At 38.5% G+C, this 18394-nt stretch overlaps 1 protein-coding gene across 3 annotated transcripts in view; it reads right to left on the bottom strand.

Moving 5' to 3' along the window:
- STK39 (serine/threonine kinase 39) overlaps positions 1-18394 on the bottom strand; it is a 382860-nt gene that overhangs the window by 211646 nt on the left and 152820 nt on the right. The window lies entirely within an intron of this gene.

Below are 18394 nucleotides of genomic sequence, written 5' to 3' on the forward strand. Positions count from 1 at the left end.
GGAATACATGATAATACAAAACTCACTCAAACAAAACTTAAGGGATGGTTTTGCTTATCTGCTACTCTTATAATAGATTAGTCACCTGGAGAATGGTAGCTGCCTCACATGACATGGCTTTAAATTTAAAAAATCATCTCAGTTGGTTATTTTACCATAAACATCTATTTAGTATTAATGTTAATGCTTATAGAATACTCTTTGCTTTTTTAAATAATCATTAGTTAACTTCATAAGCTATTAAACTGAAAATCAGTGGATGAATGAGATCTTATCCCCGGGTCTTATTCTCAAGTATTTTAAACTTTGTCTTTTTTTCTGATTCTAATTTCCATATGAATAATCTCACAATCTGGAGAATTTATCTTTTAAAAACCCTGAAGTCTTGAACTTGGGGGAACATCTCTAACCGATTTCTGTGGGGAAAACTTTTGAACGGTTTTGGGAATCGAGACCTTTCCAGAAAAATACCTTTTCATATGTCTGCTTGAAAGAAGAAAACACCTGTCCTAAAAGACATTAGGATAACTATACTGATTACACGCAAGCACCATCTCTATTTGTCAGCCCCTGCAAAGTACTTAACCATGGAATTAACTTGAAATTTTCTTATCAGGAAGTTGCCATCAAATAAAGGATATCTGGATTCACTGACTTGTTTCCTGACCTTAAAAATTCACTTCACATCTCTGTACCTACATTTAACTTCCCCATGAAATTTCCGGCCATTTCTTTACCTTATAGATACACTGAAAAGTAAAATGAAAATACATGTGAATATAATCCAAGCTCGGGGTGGGGTAATTATTGGGAATTTTACACAACTTCACATTCCTTATTAATCCATCAAGTGGGTAATAGTTACTGTAACATTGACCATATGGCCTGTGACCAAAAATAAACAAAATGTTTATACTTTCCTAAAACTCAGGTAAAGAGCCCAAGAAGCATTCACTTTATAGGGAATCCTGCTTTTGCATCAATAATGTTATTGTTGGAGAAACCAGTTTAGTATTTCTCAGTGTGTACAGCCAAAACACTTCAAACCAACTGAATTTTAAATGCTCTCTTCCTAATTCCAACACAACTGTCTCTGCATTCCTGAAAAACCCCACTTATTACAGAGTACACATGCCACTTTCACTTATCCATTCGAATAGCACACATCCTAAAACGTCTTCTGACATTACTGAGCAGCACTCCCAACTGCCAGAGTTAAATGTGATTACCTCCACATCAAGACAACAAACGGCTGAAGGAACCTGCCACCCACTTTGGGAAAGGAAAATTGCCTTTCTCTAATGCTTCAGGATTTAAAAGGCTTGGGGTTGGGGTAACACAGTAAAGGCTGTCCCTTGTATTCTGATAATACACAGTGTTCGGTGTGCTGAATTTTTTATGGGTATGGAATTCCTCAGGAGCAGAATTATTGGGCTATAAGATACAGAAATACCCTCTACAAGAAGGTGCCACATTCTCTTCCAAATTGGTTGTACCACTTTTTACTCCTACCAGCTGTTTATAAATGTGGTAAGCCTACATCCTCACCAAAATGCAGTATTACGGGGCTTCTTAATTTTTGCTTATCTAACGGGTACAATAGTATCTCATTGTTTATCTAATTTTGCATTTGTTTGAATACTAACAATGTTGAACATCCTTTCATATGATTCCGGACCAGTTATATTCCTTCATCTGCAAAATATCTGTTTGTGCTTATGCTCATTTTTCTACTGATTTATAGAAATCCCTTATAGATTTTAGATACCAATCATTTGTCCATTATATGTCTCAAAAATACCTTTGCTCAGCTTGAGGCTTATCTTACTACTGCATTAATGGTGCCCTCTGATGACCAGTTGTCCTTAACTCTAACGTGGCTGACTTCAGCAGTCTTTTCTTTTATAGATAGACCTTTTGACTCTTGTTTAAGAAAACCTTCCCTTGAGCCTGGACCCAGCGTCATGGAATTGTGAAAGCCTTCTTGACCAAAAGGGAGAAGAGACATGAAACAAAATCAAGTTTTAGAGGCTGAGAGATTTCAAATGGAATTGAGAGGTCATTCTGGGGGTTATTCTTACGCATTATATAGATATCCATTTTTAGTTTTTAGTGTATTGGAATAGCTAGAAGGAAATACCTGAAACTGTGGAAATGCAACCCAGTAGCCTTGATTCTTGGAGACAACTGTATAACTATGTAGCTTATATGGTGTGTCTGTACGATTGTGAAAACCTCATGGTTCACACTCCCTTTATGCAGTGTATGGACAGATACGTAGACAAAAGGGTACAAAAATTAAATGACAAATAGGGTAGGATGGGGGGATGGAATGTTTTAGGTGTTCTTTTTTACTTTTATTTTTATTCTTTTTCTTCGGAGTAAGGAAAATGTTCAAAAGTTGATTGTGGTGATAAATGCACAACCATATGATGGTACTGTGAACAACTGATTATATGCTGTGGATGACTGTATGGTATGTGAATATATCTCAATAAAACTAAATTAAAAAAAATATCTTCCCTGCTTTAAGATAACATGGTTCCTCCTAAAAGTTTTATATGGTTTGCCCTTCATGTTTAGTTGGGAAGGAGGTTTTATGTACAGTATGGCATAAGAATTTACTTTTTTCCATATGAACATATACCTGGCCCCAGACTACTTAAGTAATAGAATAGTCCCTCCTTTCCACACACATCTGCAATATATCACTCTCATATATCAAGTTTCCTTACATAAAAGGGTCTGTTTTCAGCAATTTATTTTATTCCAATGATCATTTTGTCTAATGCCAACATCACAATGTAGCAAGCCCTTCCTACTTAGTCCTACTTATTTTTCTTATTTTTCTTTGGCTCTTCAAAGAAATTTTAGATGCAGTTTGTCGAGTTTCTCAATAAACTCTGTAGAAAATTTGACTGGGGACAGTATTGCCTCTATCAATCAATCTGGGGATAATCAACATCCTTACTATACTGAGTCTTCCTTATCCATGAGCACGGGTAACAGTCAATTTATTAGATTTTCTTCAATGTCTTACAATATGCTTTATACCTTCCCTCCCTAAAATTCTTTTACATCTTTTGTTAGATTGATTTAACCAGGCAATATAAATAATAAATGTTATCCTATTCCAACTGTTAACCTAAACCTGTTCTGTTACTTGTTACCTATTGTACTACTCAGGATTTCTATTTTTCTTTTTGAATCAGTATTCATAATTTATATTTTTCTTAGAATTTACCCATTATGTCTAGAAATCTGGCATACAGTAGTCATAGCATTTTTGTAATTTCTTTTTAATCTCTGCTGAAACAGTAATTTAATTTATTTGTGCTCTTTTTTGGTATCAAATTTCACTAATTTTCACTCTTCCCCTTATCATCTTCCTTCCATTTTCTTCAGATTAAAATTATTCTTTTTCTAGTTCAAGCTAGATGCTTAGCTTGTTAATTCTCATTCACTCCCTTACCTCTTTCCCAAAAGTTCCTGTAATGTATGTCCAGGAGCATAACTTCTCAGTTTTTGTTCATCTGGAAAATCTCTTTATTTCACCCTTATTCTTGAAAGTTTTAATTTTCTCTCAATACACTGAAGATGCCAAGTTAATTCACTGTCTTCAGGCTTCAATTGTTGCTACTGAGATGTCTGCTGTCAGTCTAGTAATTATTCCCTTACAGATATTATCTCTCCTGCATTTTCTCTATTATGTCCCTCTGAGACTATGATTAGATTAATGTCACAATTTCTCATTCTATCCTCCATATCTCTCAACCTCTCTCTCATAATTTCCATCTTCCTGCCCCTCTCTGCTGTATTCCTGGCAATTTCTTCAGTTCATCAATTCTCTTTTCATCTGTGTCTAATCTGTATGATCATCGAACTTTCGTTCATGTATGTCTAAGCCTTTTCATTGAGATTTTTAAATTTTTATTACTTTGACAGTTAAAATTTTCATTTCTACAAGCTTTCTTTTTCAAATCTGCCTGACTCATTTTTGTGATTTTATCTTTTACTTCTTTAAACATTTCATATATGATTGTTTGTATAGAACACAAAATACAGGTAATTCCAATATCTTAAATTCCTGGAGAACCTAAGTCAGTTATTTATTTCTAATGTTTTAGTCTTTGGAGGAAAGCACTCCCCTCAAGAAGACTGTGTTTGCTTCTGTCAAAATCCAAGAGACACCAAACACTTAGGACATTTTAGCCATCTTCCAAGTCGTAGGCTTACTGGCTAACTCAGGAGTCTCAGGCTCAACTTCTAATGGTCAAAATAAATAAATAAATAAATAACCAATGGATGGATGTGCCAGTTTGGATGCATTATGTCCCCCCAAAAGTCATGTTCTTTAAATAATCTTGTGGGGGCAGATGTATTAGTGTTGATTAGGTTGGAATCCTTTGACTGAGTGTTTCCATGGAGATATGACCTAATCATCTGTGAGTGAAACATTTGATTGAATTATTTCCATGGAGATATGGACCCCACCCATTCAGGGTGGGTCATGATTTAATCACTGGAGTCCTATAAAAGAGCTCACAGATAGAAGGAGCTCAGAGCAGCTGAAAGTGACATTTTGGAGAGAGCTGAGAGGGACATTTTGGAGATGGCCACAAAAGCAGACTTTTACTGACACTTTGGAGATGCTAGCCCAGTGTTTTCTCTGAAGAAGCTAACAGAGGACAAAACACACCAAGAGCAACATTTTGAAGAAAGCACAGGAGCTGAAAGGAGCTGGAACACAACCCAAGATCAGCAAACACCAGCCATGTGCCTTCCCAGCTAACAGAGGTTTTCCAGACACCATTGGCCTTCCCTCGGTGATGGTATACTTGTGTTGATGCCTTAATTTGGACATTTTCATGGCCTTCAGTTGTAAATCTGTAACCAAATAAATCCCCTTTATAAAAGCCAATCTATTTCTGGTATTTTGCATAATGGCAGCATTAGGATACTGGAAAAATGGGTTAAACAGCAGGTGAGTAACATTCCCAACCCTTGCTTGTCACACTCAAGTTTCAGTTGCCAGCTTTTTTTTCTTTTTCTTTTTTTTTTTTTTCTGGTTCCTTAGGTATTACATTGTCCCCACTCTGTGAATCCAGCAATGCATTATAATTGATGTTTAAAACAGGACCTGGCTGTCTGGAAACAACAGGGCCCCCCCGGATTACTGAGTCTGCCAAAATGCGAGAGGCAGGAGTTCCTGAGCCTGTAGTCATATGCACAATACGAAAGGAGGAGACACAGTGTCACTGATAAAATAATTCAGCATTTCTTACATGTGCACAGATGCAAAAATATCCTAAAACAAGCAAAATTCATTTAAAAGAATGAGTAATTTTCTCCTTATAAAACAGAGAACTTTTCAATACCTACTTGTCTACTTTCACATTCTTCTGTGCTTCCTACAGATCTTACAACGTTTAGATGTGACGTGCAGTGTGAAAGCTGTCCCTAGCCTCAATTGCAATAGAAAAAAACAAAAACAAAAAACTGTAATCTTTCCCTCCGAACACTCATAAAAATAAGGAACTCAGTGAATCCCATCACATTCATTCGTCAAGCATGTACTAAGTACCTATTTTTCATATATCCCGTGAGGCACAGAAGATAGAGAACCACAAATGACTGGTGCCTTCTTTAATTAATTTACAATCCAGTAATCCCTCTTGTGTTTATCATCTAGCTTCACTTAAGCAATGTAAAGAAAATATGCACTGAACCAGAAGTCCAAAGCCATGATCCAGGTCTTGGTCACTATTCCAGTTTGTTAAAGGTGCCGCTATGCAAAATACCAGAATTGGATTGGCTTTTATAAAGGGAATTTATTCGGTTACAAATTTACAGTTCTCAGGCCATAAAAGTGTCCAAACTAAGGCATCAACAAGAGGATATCTTCACTGAAGAAAGGCTGATGGCTCTTGAGCTCCCTTAAGGACTTCAGTAAACTAATCAAGACCCACCTAGAATGGGCGGGGTCACATTCCATGGAAATAATCTAATCAAAAGGTCTCATCCACAGTTGGGTGGGTCACATCTCCATGGAAACAACCTAATCCAAAGATCCCACAATAAGTCTGCACCCACCAGAGTGGGTCAAAAGAACGTAGTCTTTCTTGGGGTACACAACAATCTCAAACCAGCAGAGTCCCCAGTTAAAGACACATTCAATCTCTAGAGAGCTCAGTAATCTCTATATATCAGAAGGACAAGCTCAGACCAGCAGTCTTCAAACTGGGCTCTGTGAACTCCTAGGGTTCCTAAAAAAGACTCCTATTTTCAAAAATTTGGGCTTCCAGCTAAGGTTTTTTTGTGTTTTTTTTTTTTTTTTTAGTAGTTCACATAACTTTAAAACCAGTGGTCTGAATCATTCTCTCCCACCTTGTCCACCTCAAGGCACATACAGAAAAGGATAATATTTATACAGCAGCAAAGGATAAACTAATAAAGCAATTTATATCAACTGGCCCCCAAACTCCAGCCATCTCAGGCCTCTCATGAATAAACAAAGAAATTAGAAATCTTACAATTAAAACAGAAATAGAGTTTTAAACAAAGTTCAGTAATTCAAAGTCCTTAAGGAAACAACTAAGGCTGTGTGTGTTGGCACAAAAGCAGGAACAAACCGTTTTATCTGAAGAACAAGTTGTAGCTCCTAGATTACTGCATCCTACAGAGACAGGAAGAAAGAAGGAAAGAGCAGGATGGAAACCACAAACCTTAGAGACATTAATTTCCATAAGAAAATAAAAGACAATCTTCACATGACATTTAAATACTTTCTTATGCTCACCTGTATAATACACAACTCCTTCCTTACAAAACCTTCCCTGATACATGGTAACAGAAAGGAGAAGGAGAAAGAGCATTATGGAATCCCTGTTATGTTCCAGATACTGCATAGGCATTTGATACAAACTGTCACATCTAAACTCCAAAAAAATCCTGGGAGCTTGGGAAGGTGAAGAAACACCGAGGCTCACAGAAGTTCAAAGCCAGCCAACTGGCAAGTGAGGATGTAATCTTCAGGTCATACTTTTAAAAAATATCCTATGCAGTGATTCAGAAGAAGAGAAACAAGCTATGGAAGGTTAAGATCATAGGGATCTGAATCAGGAGAAGCAAATAAGAGACAGAAAAGCCCAGCATCCAAACTGTGTATTGCTGTCCTTTTCCTGTAGATGCTGGTCATGAACAACACCTGGTAAAGCACAAACAGCTGACACTGTACCTCCGTAATGAGCACTCTAAAACCATAAACCAGAGAATGATGAAAATGGTTCGATTGTTACTCTCAGGCTGGCAGTTAGCTTATCATTTGTTTTTTTTTTTTTCTCTGAACAGAAGACATTACAGTGACAGAATAATGGGCAAAAACATCTCCTAACATGTACCCAACCCCCACACTGAAAATAATTCCATATCCAAGAGTGGGCTGCAGAACAAAGCGCTCCCCATATTTTTCACTACCATTGACTGTCTTCTAACTATTTATAATGTCCCCAAGAGTTCAGGACCCCAAGCAGGGACCCCTGTAATAGGCTCTATATGATCAGCTTTTAGTACATGGTGAATTCTAATCTCTCCTTAAAGTTACTGAAAATCTCAAGTTTGCAAGACTGCCAGAAGATCTGCAATTATCTCTTTAAAATAGCTAATTATAGATCTAGGAAAAAAGGAAATAAAATAAATGCACATAGATGACATTTCAATTATTAATTATTAATATTAAATACCATATGCTAGGCACAGGGCTAAGGAAGCGTGTGCATGCGTGTGTGTGTGGGTGTGGGTGTGTGTGTGTGTGTGTGCAACATATTATTCTACAGATAAGGGACCTGAGACGCGAGCTGGAATTTGAAATATGATGCCTCCTGTTCTAAACATCAGTAAGGTAACAGGCAATAATAATAATTAAAAGGTACATACTCTTTGACCAACCAATTCTATTCCTAAGAATATAATCCTAAAAAAATAAAATAACATTGTGTGCACTAATGCATGAACAATAATGTTCATCAAGGTGTATTTAACTAAAGATACATAGTTTAAAAATTCATATTTATAGGAATATGAATATATATGAAACAATTTAAATATCCATCAAAAAAGAAATGATTAAATAAATTATTAAATTAAATAAATTATAGTCATTCTTGCAGTACAATACCATGTAGCCATTAAAAATAATTATGCAAATCTGTCTGTAAATGAAACAAAAATGTCCATATATATGAAATGAAAACAGGTTACAGAGAAATAAACATAGCATGATTTCAACTTCGTTTTCTGAAGAAGTGACCCTTTGAGCTGAAACTGAAGTCTGATAGGGGTTGAGAGGGCTGCAATTCCAAGCAGCGGGAACAGCAGCATGTACAAGGGTCTTGGGGCAGATGGGCTCACGGAGAACTGGGAGTGGAGAATCCAGAGAAGACTAAGAGTGAGGAAGGGACTAGGCCATGCTGAGCACTGGAGGCCCAATTCAAGATTCTTGTTTCCACCCTAGAAGAAGCCACTGACTGGCGTCCATTTCACAGATCAGGTGCAGGGGGGTTCAGCTGACGCTCATGGTTACCTTCCAGCGAGTGTCAGGGCCAGGGTCAGAGCCAGGGACTGGCTGGAGCTGGACTTAAGAGCCCAAACTGGGCCTTCCCCTTCAAGCACACCTTTGTTGGTCCCAGCTTCCTGACCAAGAGCCCCCTGCTGGGCCTTTCCCCACATCCTTCCAGAAGGCTTGGTTTCTCACATCTCCCTTCCTCTCTCTTCTACCTCCTACTACTTCCATAAAGCCCACAGAGAAAGCCCACTCCCCTCCGCCACTTGTATCCCCCCCATAAGGAACCCTCCTCTGTCTTGAAAAATGGGGCCCCCCCCCAGTCCCTCACCACTACTCTATCCTGGTGCAAAAATCAAACCTAATCACAGGGCGCTAACAACGTAGTTGCCAAACAGCTAAAGCAACTTCAACTGGTCTTTTAAATTGGGTTAAAATAAAGGCTGTTGTTGAATTTTCTTGGCTCTATTATCACTCTGTAATTACACAAGGGCTCTTTCCTCTCCGTATGCGATATGTGAAAAAAAAAAAAAATTGAAATTCATGATACATTCTTCTAAAAACCAGTATTTGAACTTACCAGGAATAATTAATGGAAGCTTAGAAAATTCTATATCAAAGTGCAACACTGACTGGGTCTCTTGAATTTTAATTTATTTTCAAACTACTAAACTTCAAAGTAGGAAAAAATACCATTGCAAGAAAACAACATTCTGGCCATTTTTTTTTTTTTTCCTCCCAAACATCACAAACCAGTCATGCATCTGTATTTATGTCAATCAAGTTTGCTCAGCAAAGGACAAGCGAGAGGCCAACACAGTGCTTTTTAAAGCATGTGCACTCTGCCCCCTGCTGGCCCTCACCAACGTCCCAGCAACGAAACGACCACAACTTACAGGGGAGGGAGGAAGAAAGGCAAAACGGTTTGGATTTCCCTCCGCTGGCATGGACTTCTTCCTTTCCTATGAGGCACAAAAATTCCATAACTTCCCATCTCCTCCATCTTCTCTCTCCAAAATGCCATACTCATTTCAATATTTACAGGATCATAATGTAAAAGTTAAGATTATCTTCCCCTAAATGAGGGGATAAGTTACAAGGTAATCCAAAGCTAGACAGAATTAAAAACAAATTTAGATCTAGTTGGGAATACCTTCCTAATTCAATGTGACTTCAGGGTAGTAGGAAGAACTCATTGTGCAACCTGGCTGGGAGAAGAAAATGGCAGAATAGAACATGCTGATTAAAGTTTTGCTGTTACATAATATCTCAAGTGGATAACTCAAAATTCTTAGATAATAAAACCTAACCAATTTTACTTTATGGAAAAGGTGGCAAAGGTATATAAAATTAACTGGCTTGCCCAAGACTCACAGCAAGTTGTTAACACAAGGAGTTTAAACCAAGCATCAGCTAAACCCTTAGTCCTAGATTTAAATGCAATACAGCACCAACCTCAAGTCATCTTCATATTTTGCTTTAAAATAAAAGATTTATTTTACCCTCCCCTCATGCCCTCCCATCAGCCCACCATAAGACTATCATCATGACTTTGCTTATCTTCAATTCAAAAAATAGTTACTGAGTGACAGAGATACTGTGCTGGAAATTGAGGACACAGAGAATACTGTGACATCATTCCCACTCCCAAAGAAGTCAACTCTGATACAGAAAGGAAAACTGTAAAAAAAATAAACTACAAAGGGCTACAAGTACTACAATAGAATTGCATCCACGGTATAGGAGCAGTGCAGATGAAAGTCTGACGAACTGTCTGGGGTTTACAAGGGCAGATGGGATATGAGAGCTTCACAGAAGAGGTTGCTAGGCTGGGAAAGAGACAAGGTCAGGGAAAAGCATCCTAAATGGAAGGACTAGTACATGCACCTTCATGGAAAACACATGGGGATTTCAGAGATCTAACAGTAGAAAAAGCAGGAGAATTTCTGTAAGAGTATGTCCAAAGGACGAGATGGTGAGTGTCCAAAAGAGAGGCTGGAGCACTGGCCAAACATAGCTCACGGGGGAGCCTTGTGTGTTCCTTAGTGAGCCAGAAGGCTGGAAGAAGGCAAAGTACATTACAAGCGATGCTCAGTGAACACTGAATGGAAGGTGAAAAGATGGACAGGCAAATGGAGGACTTCTCTTGGCACATGTATGCCACTTAAGTTTCAGAAAAGCTAGCTGATGGATACAAGCTTTGGGAAAAGTTGGCGAACTTTCCAATGGTAACAATGAAGCACATAATGAATTAGAACATGTAAACCCCAAAAGTCTAACTAGCTGGACTGCCATATGAAATGATGCCACTGATTCTGCCTATTCTTTCCCAGCAACAGGAAAAAAAAAAAAAAAAAAAAATCAGTTCTCATCAAATCAAAGTAATAAAATGAGCATCTATTCAAAATATTTTCAGAATATATGCCATTATTTTTAAATCCCTAAAATTGGACCTCCAAGATCTGTGAAAGTTTACAAAGCTCTCTTAAACTTTCAGTGCCTTTAAAAGACCTCAACCTGAAAATAAAGCATTCCCCCCCAATGGGGGGGCCACCAGAATTAGCAAATCACAATTTCCAGAGTGGATCCTTCCAGCTCTGAGACAAATGCCAGCAGAAAGGGGCCACTTTCCCAGAATACATGCATTTTGTTTACTCAATTCACCAGCTTATTTGAAAGTAATTGTTCACAATGCTTTCTCTCCCTGTGCTTTCCTCCACCTTCACCCTCACCTCCTTCACCCCCAGCACAAACACCAGCAAAGCAACCCACAGCAGGCACAGTGTAAAAGGAAGCCATCTCCCACTGCAGGGGCTTTCATAGATTAGTCAGCATTTCCTGTCCACAGGTTCTAAGAGTAAATTAACTATTCTGATGGCACCCCCTAGTGACCAAAATAACTGCTCTGAACAAATCAACTCTACCTTCCAAACTGACTAAAAGACAATATATTTAAAACAAAAAATTAATGGAAACATCAATGCGCTTACAGTCTGGGAACATCTGTCCCAGTTACAATTCCAATTGGCCTACTGTTCTCTCAGCTCTGAAATAAGAAAATAACATCCTCAAGCATCGCTGTCCTTCCTTTGAGCACTGAATGATTCATTTGAGTGAGTTCCTCAGTAAGATATATTACCAATATAGTATTGGTTTCAAACAAAAGAACAGGGAAGAGCAACACAAAGCAGTAGCAGAAATGTACTCCGAGGCCTACCTGAACCATCAGGATTTACAGTAAATCCATAATACAAGCAGTAATAGTTATAGGGGTAGATTCACTTCTCCTGCATAGCTAATGTACACGCTCACACCCTCCTTCCTCTGTTTCCCTGGCTATGAGGATAACAGCAGGAACTAAAGAACTTTCCAGAAAGAGCCTGCCACCACCCAGAACTGTATTAATTTCTACACAAAATACCGGAAGCACTCCAATCCCTTCCTCAAAATTGAGATTTTTGTTTTTTGCTAGGAATCACGCAAAATACAAACGTTAAATTACTCAACTTTGTTAAGAAAAAATGTAGTTTAAAATACAAGTGGTAATAATGAAAAGTACTTGGAACATCACCCCTCAGCCCCTTGTCCAGCAAAAAAAAAAGTATCCTAAAGGACTAAGTCACCTAGTATTTAAGGACTTAACATACCTTTGATCTTTCTACTCCAAGTCTGAGAACTCATGCTCAGTTTGTTTTTCACGACGCTAAAATCCACTGTTGCCCTCTACTGGGCAGATGTGGAACAAAACTAAAATCAATCCATCAAGCATCTGAAATCATTTCATTTCTCTAGTTTCCCAATAAGACTCCTCCTGGCTGTTCTTTTCCGTTCATATTTCAATGTACTTACAGCTTTTTTTTTTTTTTTTTTACCAGTCTGAATTTTCTGACATATCTTATCCTCTGCCCTATTACTCGTGACTTCATTGATTGTTATAAGGCTGCGGTAATTGAGATAAATGTAAACCAAGTACCTAGCATGGGGCATGAAGGCATCCAATAAATACTAATTTTTTTCTCTCTCTCCTCTCCACTCCACTCCATGGGTTCCCTCACCTACTAATGCCATGACCTTCTCCGTGCCTGCAGCATGTAGTTTATGCCTATGCATTTGTTCCCTGCTATTCTCTGAGGTTTGCATGGCTCATGATGCTTTCATTTCCTTTCCCTTCAGAAACTCCACAACCTTCCATTGCCTTATTCCTTCTACATCTGCTAGAACCCTGGTAAACTTCCAGGGCTCCGACAACGGTGCTTACAACATCTCCCATGACCACGAGTGGTGTGGACGCGCCCTCACGGTGTCACACGGTGGACCACTTGTTCTGAGAATGACACACGGACCCCTTTTTCCTACTTTCACCGTTTAACTCCGCCTACCTTCTCCATCTATACTTCCTTTCTTATCCTCTTACTTCTCTTTCTCTTCCTTCTGAGGAATGACTGAGTGGAGAAAGCACAGAATATGAAATAAGAATTGGGGTTCACTCTTGCCTCTTATTAGCCCTGTGACTTTGGTCAAGTCATTTCACCTCTCCAGGCCTCAGGTTCCACATCTGTAAAGTATGATAATTAATACCTGCCCTTCCTTATCGTTAAGCATTATTGTATGGAATAAAAAAATGAAGCATATGTGAAAGTGACCCAAAAGCTGTAGAAGAATACTGACTGTGCATGTATTTAATTCTCACTATTCTTAGGCTTTTCACAAACACACACACCCATCACGTGGCAGACTTGTGACAGTGAGAAAAAGCCCTTGCTGTGCCCTCTGCCACACCAAAATGGGATCATCAGGTCAACATGGAGACTGCTAAAGGGGCTGTGGCAAAGAAATAACTATTATAATTCATTTCCTCTTTTTGTAGGCCTCCAAGGGCCTTTCTCCATTCCAACCAAAATGACAGCAACAAACAATCTTTTCAACAACCCCCCTTCCACCCTGCCCCAATACCAGAACTCTTCGTTCACTCCCTATTCCACTAAATACTTCTCAAGTGTCCAGTCTTCCACAGCGACAATACACATTCTCCTTATTTACACGCTAATCATGACAGCTGCTGTTCATTGAGCACCCACCACATGTCAGACACAGAGCCAGGCATCCTGCACACCTCATCCCTGATCCTCATGGCCACACAAGGCAAGTGCTGTTGGCTCCATTTTACAGATTAGCTTTAGAGACATTAGGAGTTCCCCCAATGAAGGACTCAGATCCACGATCGCAGGGTTTGGCGCAGCACTAGCCCCATTTCTTCCCTAAACCTGAACATTACACACAAGCAAGGGGTTCCATGTACGCAAAATTGCTTATAACTCACAGGGAAATCATACCATTAATATCCTATTAATGTAGAGCCATCACAACATAAAGCATAAATGTTTCCTCCAAAAAAGACTAATGTCTGGGTATCATAAGCACATGCATTTTACCTTTTAATGTTTCCTATAATGAATGTATGTAATGTGAATGAATTCCTCCTATTAAGAGAAAAGACCTGAAATAATGAAGCTGGCAGGTACCATCTTAACCAAGTGATCAAAGTTAACATCACCAGTAAAGGTAACAAATCAGCATCACATGACTCCTAATAAGATACACTGAGAAGAGCATCACTTCTGAGGTATTCTAGTAAAGGAAAAAAAATGCATAAACTGAACCTAATCGTGAAGAAATGTCAGACACATCCAAAGTGAAGAACATTCTTCAAATAAGTGGCCCATACTCTTTAAAAAAGTGTCAAGGTTGTGAAAGATAAAGAAAGACTTTTAAATTAAGGGAGAGTAAAAGAGAAATAATTTTGGATTGGATCCCAGACCAGCCATAGATCAACAGAGGGAAAACTGGCAAATTTGAATAAGGTATGCAAATTACATAATAGTATGGTATCGATTTTATTATTCTGATTTTGATAAATGTATTGTGGTTCTACAAGAGAATGTCCTTGTTTTTAGGAAATATATACTGAAGTATTTGGAGGTAACAGATATCATATCTATACCTTATCCTGTAATATTTCAAAGGAGAGACTGTACACAGGAATTCTTCATACTATTTTTGTAATAGTTTGTAAGTCTGAAATTATTTCAAAAGAAAAAGTTTAAAAAGATAGTACATGCTACCAACACATATTTAGTATTAAAAAAATTTGAATTGTAATATTCCTATCCACTGATTCCTAAGCACATGTGAGGCTCAAATGCAGCCAATGACTTAGGGTTTTAAGTACTAAATCAATGTTATAGCCTGATATAGGGAATTTGGAGCCCACAAATAAAGTCCCAGTCTTTTCTATTCACATCCATTTTCCCCAAATGTAGCAGCGATACAAAGCCCTTTTCTTTCTTCTGTTATGACCAACCATTTCAAACATCTCAATTTCATCATTAAGAGAATTCAAGCAAGAATCCTCCAGCAATTCTACTTCCCACGAAAACAAAGGCAACCACAACAAAATGAATATTTCCCTAACTCATCCCTTCCCTGAACAATATGCTTTTTGGCTGAGCAGCTAACATGCAGATATTTGTGTAGCTACTAACCCCCTGCCTCTGTCCCCCATTCTGCTATAGCTGGGTTTTAGAAAGCCATTGAATGCATATGAATGTGAGTGTACATGTAGTGATTCAAGGTTCATATCACTAACAAAGTTTAGACATCAGCCAACTCTGATGCTTGGATGCTTCTACAGAAAATGCACACAGCCCTAAATATCTGCTTTAAATTTTAACAGAACTATTTAAGCCGTTCCCCACCAGTGAGTCTAGGAGAGTAAATGATAGAACACCACATGGTCAAGATTTAAACCCCAAAAGATGGCTGGAGACAGGTCCCTAGAGAGTCACATGTGAAGCAAGAATGGCTCAGAAACCTTTTCCTCCCATGCACAGGGATAAGTGAAACATTTAAAAGAAGATCTATAATGTCTCTTAACCCTATTTTTATGGGTCATTATTAGCATATTCTTGTTTAGAATTTACAGAATGTCTTATGATCCAGGAACATCAAATCTCTCATTAAATTTCACCACATTCCTGGGGTCAGGTGGAATTTGCACTTCACAGACAGAAAAATTAGAGCAAAAGAAAATCAAGATAATCCCTAAACAAAACTGTCTATAAGTAAAAGAACCCAGAATAGACAAAATACTGTCTCCAGGAAGAAAACAAATAATTCCAATTTCTGCAATTACCATACAACGACGACAATAATATTATTGTACATCACTAAATCACCAGGGCAAGCCATACTGGTCTGTTTCCATTTTTGCCACCTGATTTGGAGGAGTTCATCTGGATGAAGACGAGATCACCTACCCACATGGAATTACGTGGCTCCCAACTGACACGTCACATTCTGGCCAAGAGGACTACGGAAGGCGTCTGCCTCCCTCCTGCCCAAGGACAACATGGGTGGGTTCCCCGGGGCTTTCTAAGGAGCAGCTGCACTACCAGCCCCTCCCTCTTTCACATATGCAAATTATTCATATGAAGGAAAAAATATATATTGAAAAATAGCTCTTTAATTTTGGTTATCATAAGGGAGGAGAATAGGTTTAAAGTTTATGACAACCCATTTCAAATCAACGTGGTTGCCTAAATGTCCGAGAGCTTTGCCAAGAGGCCCAGTTGTCATTTAAGCACTAGTATATCAAAGAACTGTTTCTATTTAAAAAAACAACAAACTGAAAAGACAAAAATCAAAGGACCAACATCAACAAGTAGCCCATGAGAAACAAATCTGCATCATGGAAACCAGAGAGAGACTGAACTAGGAGACCCCAATAAAGAAAAGTCCTAGACTGAGTAACACGAAAGATTCCCCCTTAGGGACTATTAAGACAAGTGAGTACATCCTATAATAAAGGTTTTCATTGTACATGGTGATTAAAATAACATTTAATTCCTGGTAGTTAAGTCTCCAAGAGAAGTTCTAAGTAAGGAACAGCATGACTGATCACCAACATCATGAGCCAGAGGCAGGGAGAGAGGTTGCTTGCTATTAACAGGAATCCCAGGAGAAAGTCTATGCCAAGCATCTGGGGCTTTCAAATGAGTCAAAGTTTCAAATGGCCTTTCCTTGGTGCACTTAAGCATATGGGTTCATTCAGTCAGCAAACACTTTGGGCACTTATTTATAAACAAAAAATGAAGTATGATCAACATTTTTCCAATCACTGTATCTATCACAGATCTTACGGGCAAGGGGGGTGGGGGGTGGGGGTTATGGGGCTGATAATCAACCTGTACTTTTAATGAGGAATACGGAAGGAAAATGTCAACTTTATGAAGCTAGAGCAGCCAGGATAACATTGCAATGGGCCACTCCCTTTTCTTTAAGATGTCTAAAGAATTAATTTATATTTTCCCTTTACTCCGTGTGACTGAGAGACATGGCCATTTTCCAACTGAAGGGATGGATGACGAAACACACCCTGAGGTTTAAGTCTAAAATGGCAGAAAACATGGCGAAAAAATCACATCTCTCAAAATGTGGTTATTTTGATTTAATTTTAGAAGCCACTTTTAGGCAGGTGAGTGATATGATCAGAATGTCAATCTTGTAGTAGTTTCTAAGAAGGAATAGAAAAGAGGCAAGGATGAAGAAAATTAGAAATATGCCATTGTTCAATTAATAACAGAGGACGGAAATGACATGTGCCATGTTACAGAGGGAAACATGGAAAGGACTTGAGTGATTAGACTGGGAAAACGAGGAGGAAAGATCTTATATGCAACTCCAGGGTTCTGAGGCTATCTGAGGCTAAGTAACCCATAAAGAAATAGTACAGGAAGAAAATTAGGTTTGGGAAGACAAGTAAACCATTTTGGAAACACCGCATTTGAGATCTGGTAGGCCACTTAACCAGGAGCTGAAGGTGTGAATCTCAAGCTCTAGAAAGAAAGCACTCTTGAAAAATTCACTTCTCAGGAATAGCTGCAGGATAGGCTCAGACGAAACTTCTAGCAGAAAAAGCATAGGCTCCACACAAAAAAAAATGTTCTTCAGGGCCATGTACCATACAAGACAATGGCTAACAGCCTTCTCCAAACCTGACTGATATATCAGATCAAAAGGCCCCTCCTTCAGTCTTCTGTTAGAAGCCCTGAAAATCAGCTACTTCCAGTTTCCAATCTGTTGCTTCAAACTTAAGCTTTGGCTTCTCTGTGCTGTCACTCTGCGCCACTTTGACGGCCTGTCTGCCCAACTTGCCACTCTTCCTCTGAGACGTCCATCAGACCAACCTTGGCTCAGGTCCCTGCAGTCAACAAACCAGTCCCTTGTGCCTCGCCCAGGCCCACAGCTCAGGAACACCACCCGGTCCAGCCCACAGAATCCTGCTGGTCCTGGGCAGGTGCTCAGACACCTGCACAGAATGGTTCATTCCTTGAAGTCTACTCTAAAATGTGTTTAAAACGACGCTAACGCATAAGCTAAATGCATTTCACAGGGAAGGTTTTAAAAAGCAATCTCTGGAAGTTGACATTCAAAGTTACTTACACCTAGATATGATGAGATGTAAGCCCTCATGCACATTCTTTTGCCATTTTTATTCATAGAATAAAAGCTCAGATTTGAAATATTAACTGTGAATAGGAAGGATGACTCCCCCTCACCCTCCCTTTCTAAATCTATTGATCATATAAATATTCTGAAATTATAAATATCTAATATAATTTTAAAATGAATTTAAACCAGAACGAAATATGAGTTAATTTTTGTTATGTCACACGCTAACGAAATCCGTAGATAAAGATGTAAATAAATAAAAACATTCACAAACACATTTTACAAATATAAAACCTGGAGTGGAAAGTTTTTTTTAGGTAATCA

The sequence above is a fragment of the Choloepus didactylus genome, chromosome 9 (assembly GCF_015220235.1).
Source record: "Choloepus didactylus isolate mChoDid1 chromosome 9, mChoDid1.pri, whole genome shotgun sequence".
Classification (NCBI taxonomy): Eukaryota; Metazoa; Chordata; class Mammalia; order Pilosa; family Megalonychidae; genus Choloepus; species Choloepus didactylus.